The sequence below is a fragment of the Anser anser genome (genome assembly GCF_964211835.1).
Source record: "Anser anser genome assembly, chromosome: 13".
In the NCBI taxonomy this organism is placed as follows: domain Eukaryota; kingdom Metazoa; phylum Chordata; class Aves; order Anseriformes; family Anatidae; genus Anser; species Anser anser.
This window is the reverse complement of record NC_139734.1, coordinates 16,742,615-16,761,877: the sequence shown is the minus strand read 5'-3', so window position 1 is coordinate 16,761,877 and position 19,263 is coordinate 16,742,615. Positions and strand designations below refer to the sequence as shown.

At 40.9% G+C, this 19,263-nt stretch overlaps 1 protein-coding gene and 1 long non-coding RNA gene across 12 annotated transcripts in view; both read left to right on the top strand.

Moving 5' to 3' along the window:
* Positions 1 to 19,263, top strand: part of FGF13 (fibroblast growth factor 13) — a 297,718-nt gene that overhangs the window by 110,742 nt on the left and 167,713 nt on the right. The window lies entirely within an intron of this gene.
* LOC310880615 lies at positions 2,594 to 2,953 on the top strand. Of its 2 annotated transcripts, none has more exons than XR_014571811.1 (2): positions 2,594 to 2,707; positions 2,871 to 2,953. It is a non-coding gene; the product is annotated as an uncharacterized lncRNA (long non-coding RNA). The 2 variants fall into 2 exon arrangements; XR_014571812.1 differs by having other exon boundaries at positions 2,605 to 2,707; positions 2,845 to 2,953.

Here is a 19,263-nt window from a genome sequence, read left to right as displayed (position 1 = left end):
AAGCAGATTAGTAAAAATACTGAACAGAAATGGCAACCTTCCTCCAGAGATCTCAAAGCACATTGTAGAAGTGGTTATTTGCTTCCTGATCCTTAAAGAGAAGTGAGATGCAAAATGGGTGTGTGAATTGACCACAAAATGCTTCTTAATCTGTGTGGTAGCAAAAGGCTCAGGCACTATTCACTTGATCCTTTTATAGCTTCAGGAAAGACTGAAGAGATTATCTGAAATCCTTGAAGGATCTGTATAGAATATTCTAATGCATATTACAGCATATAGGACGCTGTATTGACAAATGTACTATTATTAAATTGCTGTGGGACTTGCAAAGAACACTGTGATCAGGGCTGTAGCTTTTATTAATACAGGGGAAATGTTCAAATTAATAATGTTTTTGGCATGTGGCATTTATAAGACTTATCTTCGATTTCTGATTGTGGAACAGTAATATTTTCCTCTTTTAATAATATGATGAAGTAATAAATCCACGCTCCTTCAAAAAATAATTCAATAACTGGGAACAGTTGAGTGCTGCAGTACTGCAGTAGTGCAGCACTAGGCATAAATAACTTGTAGACTTAGTGGCTAAACAGTGGCAGCTGTTATCATTGAGTGGGTCCTTTACTGTTTGTGGCTCTTTAGGACTGGATTGGGTTGTGATCTTTGCTCGTTTCATCTTTTGCAGCATTTAGTCTTCCAACGGTTGGTGTGTGTTTGTGTGTTGTGTTTGTCCTGGATGATTTCCTTAGACGGTAGTGTGCTGAGCAGTGCCAGATATTTTTTTTATGTAGGCTCAGGAACCAGAAAAGAGGAGGGAGGAGAGACGGGGATTTGAAATCTTTCATCTACATTGAGCTATTGTGAATTTAGGATCTAGGGCAGAGTGTTAAAAAGAATTAATCATTAATGAGCCAATAAAGAGTATTAAAAGACAAATTGGCTGAACCTTCCTGGCCTTTTTCATTTCCTTCTATGGAAACAAAGTATAAAGTGCCAGATGATAAATAGCTCCAGTCCAGCCATTCTTGCAGGATTAACATTGCAAAATCTCGAATGATAAAAGCATCCACTCTTTAGCGTGTTAACCAAATAAAAGCCTTCTCTAGTGTGCCTGTTTTATGTAAGTGGAAGCAGTCTAGAATAAACATCTGCCTTCAGAGCAGTCTGCTATGTTAACTCCTGCTTTTTCTTCTTCTGCGCTTCCTGATAAATTGGTCAGCGGACAAGTATTTTCTGTAGCAGTATCCAACATGATGGTTGGGTACCTGGACCTGGGGGTGTCTCTTCCAGGGTGGATTTAGTTCTTTTAATCCCCACTGCAGCTGTTTGCTGGCGTGCCCCATCCCTCCCGTGGGGGAGGCTGCCTCCAGCTCCTGCCCCTTGCCCCAGCACCGCTGTGCCCAGTTTGTGCTGCTGCGACCCAGAGGGATTTTGGTGCGGGTGGCTGCCAAGCGTGGTGGTGGTTAGCGTGGGAAAGCAGGAGGCACTGCAGTAGGTATTCACTAGAAGAAATTGAGCTGAGGAGTGTGGCCTTTCCAAGACAATAAATGCGATCATTGTTGTTAGATCCTGCGCTCAGCAGCATCTCAGATGCAGCAGCGAGCCGTACTCACTCCCCTGACTTCTAACAAATTATGACTTCAGGTATTATATTCAGGAAAGGGAAGTTAAATCGACTGTGCCGTTTTAATCTCTGGTGAATTCATCATGATGCTTCAACGAATATCAAAGGATTGAACGCATTGCATCTTTATTTCATTCCTTTTGATATCAATAGAATTTTGAGTGCTATTCTTGCCAATGCAGAAAACCAGATCAACATACTTAGATGTCTAAGTCTATGAACTATCTGACTGTTGAGTTTTCTGGATTAAAATACTGTAGAACCTGTAATTAAGAGGAGAACTGGGTCCAGTGCCTGAAGTGAATGTGAAAGGCAGTCTAATAAATGTAAAAGCTCTTATGGTATCCAGGATATTTGGGTTTAACCCTGGAATTGCTTGAGGTTGTTATCAGGTTATAAAAAATATTTCTGCTTTCTTTACTCTCACCTACGTGGAAAGAGAAGCTGATGGATGTTTTTCCTTTGCAAAGAGGTATAGGATTTTGTCTATATGAAGGCCCATTGGCAACTCTTTAAAAGCTGGAGAGCCACGTTTTATCTGCGGTAACACAGAGCTGGTGCCAGTGGTTTCTTCCTCTGGCACAGGGGAACAGCTTGCGGAGCTCCAGGCTGCAGTCAGAAGCATGTAAAATTTTAAACATGACAAATCCAAATTCCGTTCATCACTCAGGTATCATGAATACGGGAATTTCATGAATACTTTTCTCTGGATATCATTTTGCTGAAAGAAGAAAATTGAATCCATGCTGGCTTGTTTTGTACCTGGTAAAACTCTGGGGAGAAGCATCATACAAGCCGTAGCTGTCTTTCTCCTCCTCTTCCTTTCAGCCTACCTCAGCTCCTGCAGAATTCTCAGGGAGTTTGGGCATTTCCCCGTCTCTAAGAGTCAGAAAAGACAAAATAATGCTTCTCTTCCCTTATACCCCAGAAAATGTCCGTAATTGTCTGAATGCTGTTACTTCCCGCTTAGGAACAGGACAATCCTAACACCGTGGTAACTGGGCACCTCTGTGACGTAGGAAGCAGCTGGTGAATTACAGATGTTTTTGCATTCGGCTGTTTTGCTTTCCTGTTTGTCTTCAGGTAGGTAGGTACCCACTTCATGGCCCTTCAGACAGTTTGATGGGTCTCGTTAATGGGCATGTTCTAGAGCTCAGCTGGCGTAGTCAGCAGGTACTTGCGATAAATCAGTGTCTGCGATGTGTCGTGTGCCCTTCCAGCAAAGGGCACTCGGTTTCCTTTGCAGCTGGCTGGGAGCGCAGGGGGCTGCTCTAGCACTGGCTCGGATGATTGCGCTCGTGGAAGACACGTGCCTCGCCTCCAAGGCGAGTGGAATGGCTGCACAGCTCGCCCCTGGCGTTCGCTGGGGCTGAACGGGGTCGGGAGAAGAACCGCTCTCAATGGCTGAAAAGGGTTCAGTAAGACGCTGGTTTGTAGCAACGCGTGCTGGGGTGAATCAGCGAACCCCGGTGCTCTTTAGAGTTCTGTGTGTTCTCATCAGAGGTTTAGGAAGAATGTTTAAGTGTAAATAGGATCAAACTTTTACAGCAGGAGTTGATCGGCCCTCTGGTGTGTATACGACAAAGGAGAGGGGTGTGGTTATGGGAAAAAGTTGAAACTAAAGTGCGCTTCTGAACCACGTTCAATAATCCTGTTGAAAGAAAGAACGGCGGGAGATGTAGGCCTTCAGTTTGAAACTAAATTTGCTATTACATTTCAAATGCTTGTTAATCTCTCCCAGTGTGGCTGTTCACCCATCCAAAGGATAAATTGAGCTCAAAGCTTTCATGATGATGACAACATAAAAAGGAAGAAAATGAACAACAAAAATGTCAGGCTGCTGGTTTCTTTTATATTACTGCTTATTACTTGTGAGCCTTATTTGAAATGTAGTTATCAAGCATCACTAACTGGTAATAGGATACTTACTTTGTATCTTTGTTTTAGGTCTCATGGCCTCTTGGGATGAGGGGGTGGGCATGTGTGTTTATCTGTGTGTAACATTTCTTTGGTGCTGTTTTATATGGTATTTAAAAAAAAAAAAGTAAACTTGTTTTCAGATATCCCCAAAGTGCAGAAGGCATTTTACAGCGATGCTGTAGTGTAAATCAGAGGCTGAAAAAAGATTCTGTGCTCACAGTTGTGACTGCTACAGGGAAGTGCTACTTGGGATTTATGCGGTGTGTCTGAAAAAACATGAGACTTGATTACTTGAGGGAGGCTTCAGTGCGAATAGCAGCTTCATGTCAATGGTCTGGAAAGCTGTAGGTATGTGCCACACCATCAGGCACAGTGTTGTCTCTGCTCTGGTTTTGAAATCATTCATGAAACTTCTGTTTCATGAAGGCTTTTAGGTGAGTTACTTAGTTGTCTTTTTTTTTTTTCCTTGGAGCTGACTCTGTGTTACTGCTGTATGAGGAAGATGCAAGCATTTTGTTTTAGGAAGTGGGAAAGCTCCCACTGAAAGGATGGGAATGCTGCATGGCTGTGAGAGCTGAGGAATGGGGTATTCCACATAAGTTAACTCCCTACACATTTTTCTGAATTGTCTTGATGTTTGGATTTTTCAACAAGTTGGCATGGTCTGTTATGTTCTTTCCTGCTAGTTTTATAATAGTTCTGCTATTAAAGCTAATCAACGTATGTATACAATAAGCCTTCCAGTAATTCTTTTTGATCATGAGGAAAATGTTTCTACAGTCTGGCCACACATAGTACTCATAAATTAGCTCAGAACAGGGTTTCTACCACATCACCCCTTTGTCCTCACAGGAGAAATTTCTCCAAAGCTATTAGTGACTTAAAGGAACCAGTTTGGCTTAGAGAATATTTGCTTTTCAAACCTTTAAACTCCCATGTTCTTTATACAGGAAGACTGCTGGTACACTGAGAGTCCACATTTGTGAATTGTTTGTATTTCTTTTTCTTAAAAAAAAAAAAAAGACAGTGGGACATACGTAAAATTATGTATTCTATCTACTTCACAAATGTATTTATCTGAATGTGAGAACTGCAGATCGAGCGCACTTCTCTGTTTTGGGGTCTGTGGCTTTGCTTGGTGCCCATTTAATGCAGTGTACTTCTGGGTGGAGTACTAACTGGTGAAGGTCTCAGCACCCGTGTGTTTAACTGAAGAGGAAAAGGGATTTAGAAGTTGATGCATCTGGTTCCCTAAGTTCTTCCTAGGAAATAGAGGCAAGATGAAAATTAGGGAATGGAAGCTTGAACACGAGGAGCAGCAGCGCTTTGCTCTGTGACTGTTCCTGGCTTTTGCAAGCTGGATGAGGCATGGACCATTTTCACTGAGCCATTTTCTACGAGGTCCACTCCTTACTCTTACATAGACTAGGTCGCGTTACTTTGCATTTGTGTTATAAACTTGTGTTTTGTGGTAGGATTTGGAAAGCACAGCAGTTTCTAAAGGGTTAACAGGCTCTGACCTGGTTGGCAGACTGGGGAGCAGCGTATGTAAGGGGGAAGGAAAGCTGGGTGTCAAGGTAAGCTAAGGAGAAAGGTGAGTCTGCCTTCTGGCTGGCTGATGCTGGAAATGTCTATAGAGATTACAGTTGAGTGGTTTTCAGGAGATCTGCTTTTGTTTTGTAACCATTTGGTGGGTAATGCAGCAAGCTCTGAGGAAATGAGCTCGATGCAGACTGACGCTGGGAGCTCTGTTTGCCTCCTTGGCTGGCGGGGCTGCCTGCCCGTGTTACATGCGGGCACTGCTCTGTCGCCTCGTCCACCTGGACCAGGCATTCTCTCACAGAAAAATAATAGAGCAAAAGACTACACCTCTTCATGCCTGAAAGGCAAAACATCATTTCTGTATGATGAACCTGGCCGAAGGAGGAGGAGAGTGCCTTAATTCCTTCCCCCAGTTGCACTTGTATTATTGTGGCTGGAGCATGCATTGTGTAAGCTCTCAGCTGAGAAAGGACTTGGCATCATGATAATCAAGTGCCTTTTGTTCAAAGGATTGCAGTTTGCATACTCAACAAAAAGAATCTTTCTTTTATTTGGACAAGATCAGTGAAAACTTCTTGAATTCCCTTCCCCTCAGCCTTTTAAAAATCTTTTTTGTAAAGAACTTGTCAAGCTACCAAAGAAGAAAAAACAGCAGGTAAAGCATGCGACAAAGTATAAAGAAGTAAAAATAACTTCAAAAGCTGCATGTGAAATTTTCAGTCTTTGAGTATCTTTTTCATTATTTATGTGACAGGAAGTCTTCCCCCCCCTCCCTGTTTTTCTCCTCCCCCCACTGGATCTGTGGGGAAGAAAGATGAAAACTTGGTTCTGAAAAATAAATTATGTTCTCTTTTTGAACCTTGTATAACAGATAACAAAATAAAATGGAAAAAAATAATAAAATAAAAGATTTTTCCATGTGTTTTGGTTGGAAGATGTGTGGCTACAATTTTCCTTTTATTGTGACATAGGAAATGTAAATTAGTTCAAGAAATTTCTGCAGAAGCCTCCAAGAATATATTCCATACTGGTAATGTTTGTAATAAAATGAGATCACTTTATGTTTATTTTTTAAAAGTGTTTGCGACTTCTAGGGACTGCAGTGAGTCTGCAAATAAGAGTAACTGATCAACCTCTTACCTGGAATTTACTTTCTCGTGTATTCCATGACAGCTGATGGTCATCAGGTACATCACCACTGCCCACAGTGAGTGGTCTGCTGTTACCATTGTGGGCTCGTTTAAGAAATCACCAGGGAAGGCAGCTGAGCTGAATAGATTCAGGATTTCCATCAGGTGGAAAATTCTGGCACTTCTGCTGTTTTTCGTCCTAGATTAAGAAATAAAGTTTGCAAGGGACAGACCTAGACCGTAAGGCTGCAGCTATCAAGCAATGCCTGTTTTAGAAAGGTTATGCACATGTTTGTCTTGCTCCTTGGGTGGTAATGTATATGACAGCACCTGAAAGCAAGCTCAGGACACAACTGCAAATAGGATGAAATTCCTGTGTAGAAAACGGATTCTGAGGTTATTTTAAAACTAATTGTTTAATGTAGATATTTTTTATTTAAAAAAAGAAGTCCTGAAAAAGAAGTATTTTGTTTCAGTAACTGGGATGAGAAGATACACTATTTTACACATCAGTTTAATATTAAACTTTTCCCACTGTGGCTTGTTGGATTTTTATTTTTTATTTATTTTTTTGCTGCAGTTCAGGCAAACAAGGCATGCCCAGGGGAGGGCTTGGAGTCGCAGTGTTTCTGTGTGATCTTTGTAATACTCTGAAGTTAAGTAAATCCATGTGATTTGGTCAGAGGGAAAGTTATATGCACTGTGACAGCTGAAGTGCCAGGAACAGTCGAAATAATGGTGGCTTGAACTTCTGCTGCCATTTAGTAATACATTGATAAAATAAGAAAGAGCAATGTGATGGTGTGAGTATCTTACAGCTGTCAAAAACAAAATATTCTAATGTACTAAGAAATACTTTGATTCCCTTCCTACAACAATAAAATGAGTAAATATTCCTAGCTGAAAAGTTAGATTTTTTTTTTTTCTTGCTAGAGTATCATGTCTTTTTGCTTCATGAAAAACTTTTATTTGACAAGACCTGCAGAACCTCATGTGGAGATATTTCAAATTTCCCTGCCATTTCTAGTAATTGTCTTATGCTCATGCCTTCTGTTCTGATTTCTGATGGACACGTAACTTTAAGTAACTTGCATGTGGTATAACTTTGAGAAACTGTGGGAATACAAAAAAAAAAAAACACACCATTTTTATTTCCTTGTTCTGTTCATATCAGGGTTAATTGAGCAGAAGGAGTGTTTGATTTTTTTTTTTTTCTTTTTTCAGCATGTAGCTCTCTGAAGTACATGAAATGTGCTTGTGCCAGGCATTCCTTTAGATAGCGATGTGTTGCTACAGGCCGATCAGTTGCTACTGATCAGACTACTGGATGTTAACTGATCGCTCATTATCATTGAATCTGCTGGGCATATGTACACAGAAATAAGTTGTCGCGTGGATTTCGTTTGGAAATTCTCTCAAATTCACTAATGCTCCTTCTACTTCATATTCTTGCTTTTCTTTCATCTTCTCTAATGCTTGAAAAATGAATTCCAGTGTCAAAGTGCGATGCAATTTCTCCTTGAACAGAATAAGGGGTGAGAGTATACTTGAGTAGTGTACTGCTATACGAGTCCCAGGTGTGGCTTGCCTGATGATGCAAAATAGAAGAAAAATACCATTTTGTTTAGTAAGCTGCAAATCCCTTCAATGGCTGAGTTGTCTGTGCCTTATGATCAGATATGTCAACTTCTTCCCCAAATACTCTAACTGGAAGATAAGCTCTACAGAGATGGATTAAAATGCTGTTCTCCTTGTTTCAGTTCCAAGGGTGCCATTGCTCATCCTGTCCTTTTCTATTTTGCCAGGAATCAGATGGTTCAAAAGATGATTTTAATTCATTTCAGTTTTGCTTCTGTACTTTTGGCACTTTCTGAGTAATATAGTATGTGACGGGGCTTGAAGTGAAACTTCAAAACTGGACGGATATTTATAGAATAATAAAGGACAAACTCCAGAGGGAATTGTACTGAGGAGCTTTGCCTTCTCCCTCACCGTTCTGTCAGACCATGTGCATACCGCTGAACCATCCTTGCTCTGTAAAATAGATACCGTAGCAACTTGAGGAGATGAAAAGAATCCCCCCCCCCCTACTTTGGTCTCATGAGCCCCCACCTGGAGAACTGCACTCCCAACCCCAGAACAAGAAGGGCACGAACCTGTTGGAGAGAGTCCAGAGGAGGCCATGAGGATGCTCAGAGGCTGGAGCACCTCTCCTGTGGAGATGGGCTGAGGGAGCTGGGGGTGTTCAGCCCGGAGAAGAGAAGGCTCCGGGGAGACCTCCCAGTGGCCTGCCAGGGCCTGAAGGGGGCTGCAGGAGAGCTGGGGAGGGACTCCGTCAGGGTGCAGTGATAGCACAAGGAGTAAAGGCTTTAAACTAGAAGAGGGGAGATTTAGATTAGATATAAGGAAGAAAATATTTACTGTGAGGGTGGCGAGGCACTGGAACAGTTATTTCTTATCGTCCGGTAGCTGTTTTCATAAGAGGAGGATGTGGTTTAGAAGAAAATGCAAGGGTCCTGCTATCAGCGATCTTCCAGAAAGCGTAAGTACAGTTGTGCTCAGCCTGTGGAAATTGGCCGTGTTACCGGGAATAAATATTTGTTGGCCTTTTAAAGTTTTCTTAGTAGACTTCCTTTTGCATACACCTGTGTTCATAGGCAGGCCCTGAGGCCAGCTGTTGCTGTTCTGATTTGCCATCTCCACCCTGTCAGGGCAGAGGGGAAGCAGGTGGCCAGGTCCTTTCTTTAGTTCTTGCTCTGCTCTGGGTTTGGTCAATCCCAGTTGGTCCATCCTAGCACGCCAGCTCTTTCCATGCCCTCTTCATTCCTTGCAAGTTGATTCGCGTTTGCTTCCTGAATCCAAAACGTGCTTTTCCTCATTCTTCAGCATATCCACCTTCAGTTGCTCCCTTATCTTTATGAAGCCTTTGCTACTTTGTGTTATTTATTAGTTGTTTGCCTAACAGCTGGAGTCGTGCTGAACTGTGAAATGATTTCTGCTTTCCTGCAGTCACAGTCTGTAATGTGTCATTTCTTTTTGAGACTGTTTCACACTCTAGACAAGGGAATTTTTAATATTGTACTTGTCTGGAGCTGTGCTTGGGAATATATCCGAAATTCTCATGAACATCTAACAAAACAGCCCTAGGATGGAACATAAGGAAGTTGTGCTTGAGCAGTGTTATCAGTGCTAAACCAAGTGCAGTGTGGGCCACAGTACAGATAAACTCTATCTCGTTGACTTTTTTTCCATCTTTTTGCACTGCATTGGCTTCCTAATACGATAGATGCTTGAATACTGTGTTTCTAGCAGACCCAGTGTGAAGCAGCTGCCCCTTGTTGGGCAAGCAAAGAAATACGGCATGCGTTGATACCAGTCAGCAAGAAGGACAGTATATGGTCTACCACATTGTTCTCTGGGCAAAGATGCCATTTGGAAAAGTTGCGTGTAAGGAATAACGCATTATAGACTTCTTTGGGCTTAGCTAGTCCGTGAAAAATCAATGTGACTGATGATAGTACTTCTAAATGCAAAAGAATATGAACAGAATCAAAAATAGATTTTAACATACTACAACAGAAAACCCTGGGGTTATTCAAAACAGTTGGGTAGCCAAAATTCAGGGCAAAGATGCAGAAAAATCCAGAACACACAACTGTTCCCTGAGCTACAGGGCAATGGGTTTTGCTGTCTTGCTTTTTATTTAACCTGTGTAAAGAATGATGAGAGAAATTACTAAAGATGCTGTTGACACCCCGTCTGCTTTTTCGTCTCTGTACCCATGACGGCAGGGCGCAAAGTGTCACCAAGCCTGGTTAATCAGCTTATGTAAAGCCTGGAGTCTGCCAGCTCTTAGAGCAGCTCTAGGTAAGCCTCCCATTCCTTGCTTAGGCCGTTTGGAGGTCAGAGAAATACAGCTGAACGAAGAATAAGATGTCGTAAGTTGAGAGGACAACCAAAAGGACCAGGACTGTTTCCTGTGGTCAACTGTGCTGGTTTTTGAGTTGCATCATCGGTGTCCCATTAGAGTCCAGGAGCTCCCATGTACTTAGGACTGCCTTCCTCTATGTGCAGAGAGGCTGGATCCTTTTTATGTCTGCGTGGAGCTTTGTCTTCTGCTATTTCGGCTGCTGTGAAGCCATCTGGAGGTGTCAGCTCACACATGCTTGCTTGCCAAGCCATGTTTCATGCAGAGAGCAGGTAACACCTGAGAACTGTTCTCAGTACAAACCATCAAATGTTTTGCAGGTGGCACTCACAGTGTTGATGTTAGTCTGTGATGGGCTAAACGGTGTGTGTCATGCCTACCCCAGGAGCTTGTCTTTTTAGGTTAACAGCGTTTGCTAACTTCCAAATCCTATGGGCTTGGCACCTGGGACACTTTGGGAGGAGACTGGCAGCAGAAGCTCTTTAACATTGTCCCAAAGAAATTAATACCAATCAGGCAGTGTTCACTGGAGACCAGAGATCTTGTGCTGTAGGAAGAAATGAGAGGCTGTCTTATTCTCACAAGTTGTAATTTAAGGATGATGCTTTGTGGTCTTCAGTAGACAAAGGATTACTGAGGCTGTGTGATAGTGGTGGGTATGCGCGCACCTGTGGGTAAGTGTTTTGAGTGATGCTTTATGTCTTAGCTATTTTGATAATTCTGTGTGTACAGCGTAGGTGACGTGCTCCTACGCAAAGAGAAAAGGGCAACAGGAAATTGCAGAGTTTAGCATACATGTTTACAGTATGGTATGAGAAACTAATTAAATGATGCTTTGATTTCTATAACAATAGAAAACTTACCTCTGGTTTTGGTTCAATATAGTACACTTCATGAATCTCTAAAGAACTCAGTCTTTCTACAGAAGGCAGGATAATAGAACTTTTGTGGAATAAAAATGGTATACTGCCAGTATACACCTAAAGAATAATAGCTGGAGAAATAATTTTAAGAAGATGTGAAAAATCTTAGCTCTTGCTCTTTAGTGGTCATTCAAATATGAGCCTCAAATGATCTCATGGACCAACAATCTCCTGTATATGTTCACGCATTCTTAGTGGAAGTTGAAATAACTGGTATTGCTTTCTAAATTTTCTGCTTATCAAATAGCATTTGCTTTGACTTGCATTTTTTAACTGGTTGTACACCAAATACAGTTTCTAGGCCTGATCTTGCAGAGACTGGTGGAAAGAATTTGAGTTAGTCAATGAAAAACATTCATTGTTGAATCAACAACTGCATCAGTTGATCAGTGATAACCAACTACATGTCCTGCTCTGATCATGAAGTACTGTGTGTTAGTGTGAGCCACCTTCATATTGGCTGCATTTTGGTCTCATCCTTAGTTTGGTGGAGAACGCACCATCCTAGGAAGCGGGGTAAGTCAGGGAAGAGAAACCTGTTCTGCTCGTTGCTGTCTATATGAAAAATAGAAATCTTTGAAATGTTACTGTTGAAATCCTTTGTTTTCAAGTCAATATGGTTGTTTGATGTGGTTTGCAGTGATATCAAAGCTGTCCGTGTCTCTGAACGCGTTGTCTGGATTGAGTTGTTTGGAGGACTTCAATACAGAAGCTTTGGACTGCTTTGGTTTGAAGGCGCGTGCCAACGTTTGTACATTACGCAGCAGCACACCAGGGCTATAGCACAGCTTAGGCACCTGGAGTATCATGCAAGATATACTTTTAGGTGTCCAAGTGCTTGCTTGAGATCTTGTCCCTGTGTTTTGCAGTCTGTATAGAGTAGCTGTGAAATAACTGTGTTGAGTAACTAGTGTTGTTTAAACGTATTCAGCCTAGTAATTTCTCTTAGGAAAAGAATAAAGTATTTTAATTATATTTAATATTAGTCCTGCATAGACACAAATGCCAGCATGATTCATTTCATTTAGTAGTATATTCCTCTCAACTGGATTAAGTGTAATTGCGTAGACATGGTCACTTTAAATATTTTATAGGTTTTTATAATATAAGACAGAGTACAGCCTGTAGGGCCTGAAAGAAATATTGCTGTATAACTTTAATTTTATTTCAGCAGTTTAATAATTCATTTTAACTGGATTTGAACATCAGAACAAGCTCATGGCTAGAGTGCAACCTGCTGCTGTAGTACTTGAATAGGCAAGTCAGAGGAGTGAAGAAGAGTTTTGAATAGCCAGCAGAGATGAGCTATGCATGAGTTCAGGCTGTCATCTAATGAGAAATATCCATTTTGTTGGCTGCTTCTGAGGCAAAGTGTGTTAAAGGTTCAAGCTGGCAAGAAGCTTTCTGACGAGGTAGGGTTATGTCTTGTGGAAAATACAGACTTGACAAAAATGAAAAGTGCGGTAATGAAATAGGGAAGAGTTTCTTTGGAAACTTGTCTTGTTTGCTGCTATTTAGCAGCAGGGTTTACACGAGAACTGAAAGCTTCCACGGTTCTAGCTGTAGAGAGCAAAGCAAGAAGAGAGTAATCCAGGAGACCTTACTGTAGGCAGGATTTGTTCCTGTAACTCTGGGAGGAGAGGGGGGATGACGACAAAAAAAACTCATCTGCAGTTGTCTGTCTGAGGATCTCTGATCTCTTCTGACCTTATCTGACCTTACCTTATGTTTTATAATTGTGAACCCTTCAGATTAGAGTTAAACAAATAGTTAATATTTTGTTCTGTGGTTTTATCAGACAAATTGGAGGGAAAGAAAGGAGACAGGCAATTGGAGAGATCCAAGTGTTTTGGGGGCAGTTCCCACCTAAGGGTAATCATTGAAAGTATCTGAAGGGTTAAAGAAAATGTTTTATATAACTGAAATAATTTTTGGGAGGGAGTATTTTAAAAAACAATTCTATATAAACTTCCCAGTTGATGTCATTTCAAATCGGAAGTCAATTAAAATCATAAATCTAGATTTTGAACGTTTTTGGTTAATTTTAATAGTTATTTTGTATGGAAAAAGTTTCTGAAAAATATCACCTACTACTTGTGATGCTAGACGGCATATTTTATGAGACATTTGTGTTTTGACAAAGCAAGCTCTGTCATACAATTTGGTTTCGCATATTTTTATACCAACACTTAAATGTTGGGCTTGAACTACTCAGCTGTAAGAAAATATATTTATAATCTCCTTACAGTCACGTATTTCTGTATGCTGAAAGAGTTGGTTAGAATCAGTTGTAACTGTTCCAGGTAATTTTAAATAATACATGTTTTAGAAGGAAAAAGGAACTGTAATCAGCAACTCAGGCAGCAGCTTTTCATCTGATCATACCAAAAGCAACTGCAGAGCTCCCGGTGAAGCTTGCCAGTGACTGAATGTTGCTGTTGGAAGGATCCCACACTTGGATTTGAATACATTGGCCAACCGTGTTGTATAGGTGGCCAAAAGAATGAATTCTACTTTTAGAGAAAACACCTGTCCCTGCTGCCTCCGGTTCTGTGCCTCTTGGCAGCAAAAGGGATAGAACAAGTGTGCTCTATTTTGAAAAGTATTTTTGGCACTGCAATAGTCTATTCTTACCTTCCAGATGTACCTCCTAATACAATTTTTCTTACAGCCTGTCCATGAAGCCTGCGCATGCGTGTCCTGTGCGACGTCCAGTATTTTCATCCTTGGACCAAATTCTAGCTGAGGGCACAGGACTTTTCGCTAGAGCGGTGTTAGGGAGACGGAGTCACTGAGTGAAGCACCAGGCTTACTTGGAAACGGTATCTGCTGTAGGTTAGGTAAGGTAGAAACATCATACGCGGGCTGTGTTCTTGTGAGATTGCGTTGTTGTACTTCTACATTCAGTTCTTGAAAAGTGGGAGTGTCATGCATGCACTGAAATTAGAATTTCACTGAGTGGTGATCGAGACCTGGATGGACTCTTCGGCTACTCTGTGAACAGATTTTTATGCTCGAAGGGTTTAGAAAAATGTATGCGTTTATTTCTTTAGAGCACTCTTCTACAGGAGAAGAGGTGTTTGAACCATGCTGGTTGTTTATGACACAGTAGGTTGTTGGCAAGTTTTGTGATAGAACTGGACTCCTGTAACAACTGTACTTCTGATAGAAAACTTCTGATAGAAATATTCAGTGTTTCAGAAAAAGCTCTGTCAACAAATTTGTTGTAAATCCTTTGTTTGAGCAAATGTTTGTGCTGGTCACCTTATCTTGAAGGTTCACAGAAAATAAAAATGAATGCAGCCAAAGTAAATTTAAATAATTTGAGCAAATATTCATAGGAAAATACGCTGACATGTTTGCATGGTGCTGAAACTTTCACCATCACTGGGGTTGATCAAAGAAGATAAGACTCTACCTGCCAAGGAAAGACATAGGGCAAATGAGTTTGCTTGCATTGTTCTTTCATTTCCAAGCCTGAAGTTAAGATTTTAAATGCCTTCCCTTCATGTATGGATGCTGGGAAGAATGTAATTACTGTAAGTGATAAGGATGTTGATTAACGCTGCTTAGGCTGGTAATAACACCTATTTTAAAAGGTGAAAACTTTTCTATGTGTATGCTCCTGAGTATTACAATGGAACATGTCAAGGATTCAGCATTTTCCTCATGAGTCCTGGTGTGTTGAGTCATCACACAAGACTCTATTTGCTCTTCATTATTCATTTATTTCATTACCTTATTTTAAATGACTTGTAAGAAAGGGTATCAAAAACCTCTTTTTTTTTTCCATCAGTAGGTTTATATATATATATATATATATATATATATGTAAATCTCTATTTACTAAGCAGAAAGCATCTGCACAGTGCCAGAGCTGAGCTGGAAATAGAACAGTGACTTCACCAGCTAGTTTTATAATGGAAAAACTGCAGTTAGCATACATTTTGCAATGCATGTGGTTGATAAAGCTGTGTGAACAGCTTTGCAATGACTGAAACTTCATAATTATATCAACATGAAGAATGAGCCAGTATTTGGATGTGGAGCTAATTCTTTGTTGCTTTCTTCCTGGAAGTCTCCAGGCCATAAGAATTTAACAATCTGTGAATAAATAACTGCTATTTAGCTCATCAGAGGTGGCATTGCAATTCTTATTGCCTCTGAATTTGCTTAAAGCTTCTAGATTTAATACAAAAATTGCAACCACATAATTGTCTGGATAACTATTATTGCTTATAATAAAATTACTCACAGTTTAATACTCACAGTATAATAGTGTACTTGATTTTGGAGCAGAGCAGTGCCATATAAAGCACCCTCTTCAGTTAAATTCTAGGACACAGCAAATTTTTGGAAGGTTGGAGGGAGCTATTACATAAGGACAAATATTTACCTAATGTAATCAAACTCCTCTTTTAAATAAGAACAATGGTGGGAGTGCAGTTACTATGGTTCTGTGTAATTCTGTGCTATATTTGGTAAAGTTTGGCAGGATTAAAGCCACAGCTGATCATCTGACTTTCGAAAGGGAAGAATGTGGCAGGTTTGCATTCCCGATGTGTCCTCAGACAAATGCGCAGGCTCCCCTGGTAACTCTGGGCAAGGAAGAATAATCCTGAGAAATATTTATCAAAAAGCTCCTTTGCAGTACTGCAGAGCTGTGTTGCTGAGCACGACTTCTGAAAGACGCTGTCTTTGGAGGGACTGCAGCCTTCCCTCTCCACGTTTCCCATGCCTTGTACAGTTAATTTTAAAGGACACCTGTCTCAGACACACCATGCTGATCCCCCCATGACCCCACTTCAGCCCAGACTGATGTGGCCCCAGTGATGCTGTAGGGGATGGTTTCTGCTGTTCTGCCACCATCCTGTCCAGCCGTGGACCCTACTGAGAGTTCCCTGATCTGCTGGTGGTCTTCCAAAGTGTTTTTTTCTTATAAAATGATGAAGCTGATGGGTGCAGTATTCTCCAGGTCAGGTCCTTGTCCTTGAAATACTGATTTACTGACCTTCAGTGTACACTGGAAAAGGTCCTATTCCCCCAGGCTGTTCTGGGATGCGGAGTCGTGTCAAGTGATGGACAGGTAGACATGTTGAAACAGGAATAAATCTGAGTCTGTTTTTATGCTTTGTGTCAATTTTTTTTAATTGATCTCTTGCAGTTGGGCTGAATGCGAGTTCTGCACGTTTCTTAGGGCTTTGAACATGAGACTGCGATAATTAGTTAGAGATAATTAGCAGAATCACAGTAAGTCATCCAACAGCTTGAGCCATCTGATGTGACGCAGTCTTAACATACTTCGTAAGCAACCTTCCAGAGAGCATTTCGTGCTTCAGCAATGCAAAAAATAGTGCAGGAGTGAAAACAATATCTTTTCTTGACACCAAATGACACGTGTTTTTCCTTGTCTTTCACTGTTAGTTTCTCGTCATATCCTCTGTGTCCACTCGCATTAGAAAGACACGGAAGCTACAGGCGGTTTGGAGAGCGCAGGGAGCAGCCGTCCGGGCAGTACGCGAGGAACGGACAGCACCTTAGTGTTTATGTGGCCGAGAGCCTGATAGGCTAAATACTGTAGCTGGCAGATGGGAGGAGGAAAAGTATATGGTAAAAGGAAGTACTGTGCAAGGTGAAGCATCAGGTCTTTGAAATATCCGATCCTTTGCATTTTATGCTGAAAACAGCATAACTAATTTACCTCTCAAATGGAAAAGTTAGATAGTGTGAAGGAAGTGAGCAAAAACGGCGTTTTTAACGTAACATTTCATGAAATCACAGGAGGTAAAATTACTTGTTCTCTAGAAGTAATCATGGTTCTAACAGGCTTTTTTTCTTTTTCATATCTTTAACCAGTCATGTTTTTTTCGCACATTTTATTGGGGGTTTATTTCAGCCTCTTCTTTAAAATACTTAATCTTTAGTTATATTAAAAATATAAGCAGAAATACAAAAATATTGAGAGTATGTGCAAAAGAATGACCATGATGCATTTAGATATTTAATTTTTATTTGGCTCTAGGCAATTCTGTCAATATTGTTTTAATAAGCAGTGTTTCATTGCAGCTTATTTTGCTGAAGAGGTTGGGCAGAGGTAATCACGGAGTCACTGGTCCAGTTTAGCGGTTTTCAAACAGAACAGAGGTTGAGCCATAGACATGCCTTTGGGAAGCATGAACTACTATATTCTGTGGGGGATGCAAATCATGCTTTTCTGCTGTTGTTATTCCTTGTATTATTCAAAGTAGATAGGAAGTTTTGATTTATCTTCTGAAAAAGGCTATCATACACACAATGGAAATTGATGATCCATCAAACTGAACATCGAATCCAGAGCCGGGACCTTTCTGTGGTAAATTTGGCTTGGCAACATGTTTTGATGAAGTTGTTAACCATTCGGTTTTGTAGTTCAACGTCTTTATTTGGGGGTAAATGCATTTATGTAGATAGTTGTGTGTAGTTGGAATTAATTCACGGGTGTCTAGCACTTCAAGGATGTAAAATGGCATATATAACGTACGTATAAAGACATGGATTTATCTGGCAATTCAGAGGAGTAACTGACTCTGAAATCAAGCTCTGAACCGCAAGTGTCGGATGTACCTTTAGAAGACTTCAGCCAGTCTTGCCACACGGCTGGTCTTTTCCAGTACACGCTGTCCTTATTGAAGGATATGTGGTCTCTCTTGCTCCATCTGCCTTCTGCTTCCCCTCCATCCGTCCATGTCTGCTGCCCCCTGTTTATTCTGTGAAGTTTAATTCTTCTTTGCCTTGGGTGGAGGCTTAACAAATCGTTGTAAATAACTTTGCCCCTTTACATTAATAACTGAATGCTTTGCTTGGTTTGCCACTATTTAGCCTGACTGAAATAAGCTTCTGGCATATAATTACTTATTCTGGTCATTAAATCCCTGTTAATAATGTACCGTATTAGATGCCATCTGTCTATTCAGAGATATTCGTATCTGCTAAGTCAGAAGTCACAGTGCTGGTCACAATGCAGTCACAGTGCTGGTTCAGCATTGTTGAGATTCGAAGATTGAGGAATGCTGTTTAAAACTCACACCTTGTTGGGACTCTTAAGTAACAAAGCCCTGAAGCAGGTTTGTGTTTGTAAATATCAACTTTACCCTGGACTCCCTCCAGGACTTTTCTGTGTGATCCTTCCTTCCTGTGGAGAAAAGGCTTAAAAAGAAGCAGTGCTTTGATATGAAGTATTCTCAATTGAAGGTTGGAAACTAGTCTGTTCAAGCTGCTGAAAAGAAGCTGTAAAATAACTTCATTTGGGCTCCTAAAGTCTTTCTGATGATCTCGTAAATGCAGCTGTTTCAGAGATCCGTATTACAGATTTTGGGTGAATTTCTTACTGATTTATGTTGCTTACCTTTTGTTCCTTTAAAGATAACATGTATCTTGATATCTGGAAGACACCAGTCCACTCAAAAAGTACCTCTCCCAAAATTGTTGCCTAAAAATATCCAGTGAGAACCAAGAAGAAACCAGACAAGTTGAAACATTTCATTTTACCTATCCATAAAGGATCCGTTGGGAGATTTTTATTGAAGGACTTGTGCAGTAACTTGTGCAGTAAGTGAAGGAGAATGCATTATTTCCCCTGGAAGACAGGCAAATTGAATAAAAGTTATATTTCAAAGGTTAGGACAGCCTGGATAGCTCATCAGCTGGATAACCATGTGATAGACCCAGAGGCAACTTCAGAACTGTCATCTCAGCTATTATCAGTGGAACTAGCCAAGGAGTCAGCTGCTAAAGTTAGACTACTGGGTCTTGCAGCAGGCAGTTTAATGCAGCCCATCTGTGCTGACCAACCTCTCCCACATATGCCACACAGGAAGGTGTAGAGTAGAGGATTCTCCTGTTTTAGGGTATTACATTCCATAAAGTGCATGGATTTTAAAATGTAAGCAGCTGCTGTACTGATGATCAGCTCCTGAAGAAGAAACTTCCATCTGAGTCGTGGAAGTGAGCTTAATTGAATAAACAGCGTGGGTACAAATTTCAGGAATTTTGCGGGTTTTCTACTCACTGTGCTCAGCAAGTGTTGCTAGATTCCTTGTGTAAGGAACAAAGACAAGCAATAGGGCAAAACAGCAGATGTGCCTTGTTCGCTCAGCGTGACCTTGGGTAGAGGTGCTGCAGGGTGCGGGGTAGCTGCGTGTCCTCTGAATCACAGGA